The sequence below is a fragment of the Brachycentrus maculatus genome, unplaced genomic scaffold, assembly GCF_059751285.1.
Source record: "Brachycentrus maculatus isolate JH-2025_06_01 unplaced genomic scaffold, ASM5975128v1 h1tg000386l, whole genome shotgun sequence".
In the NCBI taxonomy this organism is placed as follows: Eukaryota; Metazoa; Arthropoda; class Insecta; order Trichoptera; family Brachycentridae; genus Brachycentrus; species Brachycentrus maculatus.
Genome location: NW_028281135.1, coordinates 1,012,254 through 1,021,412, shown reverse-complemented (window position 1 = coordinate 1,021,412; position 9,159 = coordinate 1,012,254).

Genomic DNA, 9,159 nt, shown 5'->3' with positions numbered 1-9,159 from the left:
TCCATGAATTCTTTGGTCTTCCTCTACAAAGATGTCTTTCGAAGAAGATCCATGGCGATTCGCTAGTTCACAATATGATCAAGTTCTCTGCGTCCTATGTGCCCATACCATCTTAATTGCCTTTCCTCTACCTTACTATTGATGCCTGTTACAGCCAGGCTTCCACGAATGCCTGAACTCATTATTTTGTCCATAAGGAAAACTCCAGCTAACCATATAAGTATTCGCATTTCAGGAGGTGTTGCTCGTATGTACTACTACACTTACCATCACGCCATTTCCTCGCAGGGGTAGGCAGAAAAGATGGAACGCCACACTTTTCTGCCCTGACATACACTCCTCGCCTCCTTCACATCCATACATCTAGTCATACATGCCCTCCGATTACGCAGACTTTTGACACCACCAGATTTTAAGTTCTGATTGATCTGATCGTGCCCAGTTTTTTTCTTTTCTTAAATATATATATATATATATATATATATATATATATATATATATATATATATATATATATATATATATATATATATATATATATATATATATATATATATATATATATATATATATATATATATATATATATATATATATATATATATATATATATATATATATATATATATATAAAAATTCGATTTTTCAGGAGAACGTTTTTAAAATATAACACAGTGTATTAAAAATAGATATCAAGCCTATTATTGAACTTTTTACTGTGCGACAGATCTTTTTAGGTAAAACCTGAATGTTTTTTCTCCATTTAAAAATATTTAATATATTTAAAAAAAAAATCTGCCCTGTAGCGGGTAAATATTAAGTTAAAAATATGCCTCTTTTGCTGGAATATAGTACATTTTCTGGGCATTCCGAAAACATGCACAACTGAAAATTGTCAATTTTTTATTTATGACGTTCTTGAAAGGAGTGAGCGATGTGTGTGTGTGTGGTTAATCTTTTTAGCGTATTAATTACATATGAATAAGGTATGTTAAATCCCACTATGGTTACATTGTCTCGGTTATAAATCAATCACCTAACCATAGTAAAGCGAAGTCATAATTTGCCTTCCATCTATCTTCCAGGGGTCTGCAACCTTGCATCATTATTTTGAGATTTTTTTTAATCGTAGTTATTTCGTTTTTAAAGGAAGTAACAAAAATGATCAACACATGCGACAGTTATATACATATTACAGTGTTAAGATCCTTAATATTTGTCATTGATTTGATGTGTGAACAAAACTTAGGGTTTTTTTTTCAAACCCTTATCCGCACCCCAAAGGTGCATAGGGCTCTGTATTATATAAACACAGTGTTATCTTGATCGTTAACACACGAAGGAAAGGTGATCAGCCCTCCGCTCCAGGTACCAGTCCAGGGTAATATTGAATAAATATTAGAGTGTAAAAATCACTTCTATTTATTTGACCCCCCCTGGGAATCGAACCCGGGGCCTCCAGAACGGTAGCCGAGCGTGCTGACCATTACACTATGGAGGCGAACAAAACTTAGTGTTACGTTCACCATTCTGCACATTGCTCAACAAAAATATTGGATTTATTTTTTAAACTTGTATTTAGGCACTGATGTTAGATTACTCTTAACTGACAGCTATATTATCAGCTGAAATTTTACATGTTTCAAAATTACAAATAATAATATGTTAGATTATTTTTTCCTATTTAAAAGTATTCCTGATTCCTACATATTTCCGCCTCTGTGGTGTAGTGGTTAGCGTATTTAGCTACCGTTTTGGAGGTCCCAGGTTCGATTCAGGGAAGTGTACTTTAATATTTATTTTATATACCCCTGTACTGGTCCCTGAAGCACAGGAGTGATCACCTTGCCTTCATGTAAGTTAAGATCAAGATAATACTGCGCCAATACGATGGATTGCCCTATGCACCATTGGGTGTGGATAAGGGTAAGAAGATGATTTTAGTAAAGTAAGAAGTATAAAATATTTAACAATTTTATCACTCCATTTACTAAGCAGAAAAATGAAGACTTTTAGCAAAAAATAAATAAAAATAAATTCATCAAAATAATCAAAATAATTTTTCATTTATGTCCTGATTTACTTTCTAAAAATTTTATATTCATATTAATTATCATAATTATATTATTTTACTTATTTTTCCCATTAATTGATTTGGCAGTCACTTTGTGGTAATATCTATGCATTTTTAATTGAATTTTTACTTTACCACTTTTTTATAAGAGTGGTATTAACCAAGTATTTTTTGCTTCCGTTCATCGTAAACGATGGTTCTCAATCGCTCTTTTGATATCACATGCTAAGGAGAAACTCGGTCTGTTCACCTACTTACCGACCGAGTATTTTCTCCTCACAGTCAACTATGAACGAGCTTCAGAGGTCACCAACCTTCTGTCAGACTGCCTAGACTAGAATCTATTTGAAAGAAAATCTTCAAAATATTCTTCTGTTACAATCACAAGTTTTTTTTAAATATCCTTTTCAAAAAAAATCCTAGTAGGTATTTTGAATATTTAAAGCATTAACTTTGAAGATCATTGTAATATATTATTTGGATAAATATAAAGACATTGTTTTTTTGATCCACTCACTTTTTTTTTATTAAAAACTAACTAGTTTCGGCAACAACATGTTGCCCTCTTCAGGGTTTGTTTTATAACTAAACAGACACACATAATATATAAAACAAACAGTGAACAAATTATTGGGTTTCGATAAGGATAGGGGTAGGGGTAGTTGTGTTTAGGTTGGGTTTGATTTTATAGGAAAAATATTAAAAATTGGACTTTGACTTAAATTAATTTTATTATTGAGTATATTTAAGTTCTGTTTAACCTTTTTAATTCTAAAACTTCCAAATTATTCAGTTATATTATTAAAATGTAATGTTTCAATGTCATCTTATCGAAACCCAATAATTTGTTCACTGTTTCTTTTAATTATTATGTATGTCTGTTTATTTATAAAACAAACCCTGAAGAGGGCAACAGGTTGTTGCCAAAACTAGTTGGTTGTTAATAAAAATGTGAGTGAATCAAAAAACAAAGTCCTTTTATTTCTCCAAATAATACATATTTTTGGATTAAAAAAAAAACTGTCTCAAAACTGTAAAAAAAAAGTTTTGAGGAAATTATCTGCGCTTATAACACTGATGTGAATGCGCAAGGAAGCGCGAAACCTTAAGATGCCTTTTTAAAACAACGTTATGTACATACTTACCTATTTTTATTTTATTTTAAATGAATATTTGAGATTTTTTTATTATATACACACAAATACATATTTCAATTCAAAAATTTTATTGAGTTTAGGCTAATTATTAAAAATAGGAGTAAAAAATAAACTTAAAATGTTTTATAATCAAAATACAGTTTAATTACTTCTTCTTCTTCTTCTTCTTCTTCTTTTAGGACTAGGTCCTGTCATTCTCGGGTCGCTCCTGGGAGGTGGAAGACCAGCTATCCTTCCATCGTTTAGGTGGTCTTCCTGGGGGTCTGATCCGCCTATGCTGCTGTCCGCTGACCAATGCAAGTTTAATTACGTTTTATTTTATTTATTTATTGTCATCATATACATAATAACAAATTACAAATAACAGACTTCGGTTATGTGCCCTTACTGAGGTTTCCCGTGCCGAGGACACCAATCAATGTTTGTGCTTTTATATCAATGTATACCTACTACATGGGAATATACCACATCTTAAGGTTCAGTATTCCTTAAGTCGCAACATAATTTTCTCTAAATCCAGGTAACATTTTAAGTTATACGTTTTTTCTTAAAACCCCGTTTTTTATTGAAAAAAATATTTGTACGGTTTTGAAAACAAGAGTTTTTGAAAGATAAGGGGTTAAAAATATTTTTTCTAAATGTATATCTAAAAAACTAAAAAAATATCCAATACCCATTATTTAAAAAAAAAATGAGCGTGAAGAGACGTGTTATCTCTTCGGTGGTTGGCCGGTGATTTAATTCCGTGTTTGCGAATATCCCCTTACTCGCCATAAACTTTTTTATAAAACACCAAATGACACCTGTATTTTTTAATATCCACACCAATTTGTGCAATAAAAAAATAAAAAATAAAAAAAATATCGTACATTATTGTAAAGTGATCTAATTTGATTAGAGAATTTGACCTCATTGTCCATTAACCGTGTTAATTTTCTCTCTAAAAAAGTACTTAATTTTCCATTTTCGATTTTCCGCATCGCCATAAATTCGTCACAATCTAATTATATTATTATTATTATTATTACCAAAATGCAGAAGGCGAGAGATGAGATGCAAAACGGCGTAAGTGCCGTATACAGGGTGACGCAAAATTGATCACTCTATCGGAGCATGTTATAATTTTCGCAAATAGCGTCTTACGTCCATCATATTTGACATTTCACTTACTCTTTTCAAAAACGTCATAAATAAAAAAAACTTGACTTTTCAGGAGATCGTTTTTAAAGTTTAAAAAAAAAATATTAAAAATAAATATCAAGCCACTTGTCGAACTTTTTACTATGCAATAGTTTTTTTTAGGTAAAACCTGAAGGTTTTTTCTCCATTTGGAAAATATTTAGTATATTTAAAAAAATAATTAAACAATACATTTTCTTCAAAATGCAAATATAACACTTTCTGGCCTGTAGTGGGTAAATATAAAGTTAAAAATATGCCGCTTTTGCTGGGATATAGTACATTTTCTGGGCATTCCATAACCGAAAACTGACGATTTTTGATTTATGATATATTGTTCAAAGGAGTGAGCGATATGTCAAATATAATTGACGTACGACGACGTTTGCAAAAATTATAACATCTTCCGATAGGGTGATTACTTTCGCGCTACCCTGTATTTCTGCTGCGGCTAAAGAAGTGTTATACTACGCCGAGCTAAGGTCAAAGAAAGTTGACATTATGAAATCGGCGGTCGGAATAATAATACTAAAAAAAACGTGCGAAAAATTTCTAATTCACAAACTAAGTGTCACAGAGATCGTGATCAAAGTTTTTATGGCCGATTAATGCTAAAACAATACATGATATAGTTAGGTAGAATGAATGCAGTCGAAATGCGATCTCTCGGACGAATGTGCGGGAAAATGATGGACGAAAGATGTTCGAATGGTGAAATAGGGAAGGTTTTTTGACATCTCATCAAAGATGAAAAAGAACATGAAAGTCTGGGCATTTACGGGGCTGACGACCGTCATAGGCTGGTTTAAGAAATGCCAATCTAAGAATTTCTTCTTCATCTTTGATGAGATGTCAAAAAATAATATGAAAATAACTCCTGTAATTGGAGATCATCCAGATTGAAGTGAACAAGTATTTGGACACACTCAAAATGTTGTAAATAGGGAAGGAATGCAAAGCTGAGATAAGCATTATCGATAAAATTAAGAAAGGTGTGTTGAGATGGTTTGGATATGAATGAGTGAGGAAAGAACGGTAAAACAAATTTATGAAGCGAATTTTGTTGGAAAAAGGAGCGGAGGAACACCGAAAAAAACTTGGCACGATCAGATATGCCAAAAACTTGATTGCAGGTATGGTCAGGTTAGAAGCCGAAATAATCGACGGGTATGTTTGAGGAGATGCATGAACGTGGAAGAGGCGGAGAATGTTTGCAAAGACAGAGTGGTGTGGAGTTCTATTCTCTTCTTCTATTACCCCTGCGGGAAAGCGGCGTGATGGTTAGTTAGTAACTTGATATTGTTCGGAATAAATATATCTTCTTCTTCTTCAAACCCTTATCCGCACCCCGATGGTGCATAGGGCACTGCATCATATAAAAGCAGTGTTATCTTGATCGTCAACACATGAAGGAAGGGTGATTAGCCCTCCACTTCAGGTACTAGTCTAGAGTAATATTAAATAAATATTAGAGTGAAAAAATCACTAATATTTATTTTCATCCCCCCTGGGAATCGAACCCGGGACCTCCAGCACGGTAGCCGAGCGAGCTGACCATTATACTACGAAGGCGGACAAATATATAGTATTTCAAAATAATTGGGACGTTTATGCTTTTGAGTTTCCTGTCGGATCGCCAGGACAACTGACACCTTATCGCCTCCCTCGAGTAAAACAAACTCTAAACAGAGTTCATCTAAATTGGTTAACGTTGAGTATGGGAATTTCAATATGTTCTACTCGACATTGTCAGCGCTAAAATCGCCTACATTGTAACTCGACATTGATATCGTGGTGTGTTCGTAGTTTGGTACAATTATCTGTCTTTGACTTGAGCTTTGATATTTCCGTTTTCCCCTTTTCCTCCCTTCCGTTCCTCTTCCGGGTATTTTCACAATTTCACAACTGTGGAATTTTGTTACTGGAATAGTACAAGTACCTACTAACTTTGTGTAACGCATTTATGTGAATGGCTTCATTGATGTAAAATTCATAAATAAAATAATAATAAAAAGTAATGATAAAAATATTTATTCAATATTACCCTGGACTCGCTCCTGAGGCGGAGGGCTGATCACCTTTCCTTCACGTGTTAATGATCAAGATAACACTGCGTTTATATGATGCAGTGCCCTATTCACCATCGGGTGAGGATAAGGGTTGAAAAAATATTTAAAAAAGCTTTTTTTAACCCTCATTCGCACCTGTTGGTGCATAGGGCACTGCATCTTTTAAAAGCAGTGTTATCTTGATCGTTGACGCATGAAGAAAATGTTATCAGCCCTCCGCTATAGGTACCAGTCCAGGGTAATATTGAATAAATATCAGAGTAAAAATATCATTTTTAATAAGTTATATCAAGTACGAATGATATATCGAGCTTTCAGGATTTTATAAGACATAATTTAGAAACTTTCAGAAAAAAATATCCGTCTTTTTTTTTTAGAAACTTTCTGTTATCCTTTTACAGTATAATTGAAAATCTAAACTGTCTTTATAAAGTGTCAACAACTGTCCATAAATCATTGTGCTTGCATGATTTTTGGAGGGAATTTTATGGGGAATAAAAGATGTTTTTAAATTTATCTTACATAAAACAGATTTACACAAATTACAAATACTCAAAAATAGACATTATTACAATTTGATTAGATCTTCGTGACGTCAATAGAATTACATAATAAATAATTAAATACAATCTGCGTACAAAAAAATGAGAGAAATTATCATTGCATACAAGAAGTCTGCAATTGCCTTTTTTATACAATTCATCAACCGACAAAATGTGAAAACAAAATAATATAAAATAAAAAATAAATAAATTACAACTTAATTAATTACACATATATAAATTACATTAATTAACATTTAAAACAACTTTAATTTAAGTACAGTATATTCTTAAAGTAGTATCCCAAATGTGTGCTGGAGAAACTGACACATTCTTATAAATAAGTACATATGTACGTGTTAAATAATAGTCAACTCTTTGTACAAATTTTTATTTAATATAATGAAAATAACTATTTAATCGACGAAAAACATTTATTTATAATAATTCGATGTTTAATTATATATATTTATATATATATATATATATATATATATATATATATATATATATATATATATATATATATATATATATATATATATATATATATATATATATATATATATATATATATATATATATATATATATATATATATATATATATATATATATATATATATATATATATATATATATATATATATATATATATATATATATATATATATATATATATATATATATATATATATATATATATATATATATATATATATATATATATATATATATATATATATATATATATATATATATATATATATATATATATATATATATATATATATATATATATATATATATATATATATATATATATATATAGTTATGTATACCAAAATAAAGCAATCTTTATCTTACTGTCTTTACGATAATCTGATGACCGAAAACCATTTTTACGATTCACAGTAGGTAAGTTGGAACACAAAATGTCGATAATTTAATAAAATATTTAAAGAAAATACAATAATTATACTGGTTAGTATGACAAAACTTAATATATTAGTACCTGCTCTGGGATTAGAACCTGACTCTTTCAGATGTTTGGTGAGGTTTAGTGAGTTTACTGATCGATTTTAAAATCCCAATAGTGATATTTCTACCAAATTTTTTTATGTTTACATGTGAATATGTACCGGAATCATAGAACCAGAATATATTGTAAATCAGGCGATTGCCATGGATCTTCCTCGAAAGACATCTAGAGGAAGACCAAAAAATTCATGGATGCTGCAGAAAGATAACATGATTCGAAGGCATGGCCTAGGTGACGTGGTCCATGACAGAAGGACCTACAACCTGAGGACGAGGAGAGCTGACCCCAGCAGTCTACAAAGAAGATACTTTAGGATGGAGCCAGGAAGAATATCAATATCAATTCGGCAATTATATTGCTCACTTCTTTCAACAACGTCATAAATCAAAAAACTTGATTTTTCAGATCATTTTTTAAGTTTAAAAATATGTTAAAATGTACATATTAAAAATAAATATCAAGCCACTAATTGAACTTTTTACTGTGCGACAGATCTTTTTAGGTAAAACCTGAATGTTTTTTCTCCATTTGAAAAATATTTTGTACATTTAAAAAAACAATTACACAATACATTTTCTTCAAAATGCAAAAACAACACTTTTTGCCCTGTAGCGGGTAAATATTAAGTTAAAAATATGCCGCTTTTGCTGGGATATAGTACATTTTCTGGGCATTCCGAAAGCATGCACAACTGGAAATTGACGATTTTTGATTTATGACGTTGTTGAAAGGAGTGAACGATATGATGACAACAGTGGTTTTCAGCTTGTGGGATCAAAGTCTTTTTATTTATATCTCAACGTAGATGAAGAAGAATATGTTGTTAACAAAAATAACAAGTCAGAATTTTTGGCAAGATTCAATTCAGAAGTGCCTACTTATAAAATATAAAGCTATTAATTAATATTATCATTTAATTTAGTCAAACCCACGAATTTGCATTGTAGGTGTTTTAAATATTGAAAATAATATAAGGACATTTTCATTATTTTCAAAAATAACTAAATACTTTAAAAAAAATATTTGAAGCATTAACTTTGTGATTTTCCATTTTATAATTAAAATGTAACTTTGTTTTAAAATCACTATAAATAATT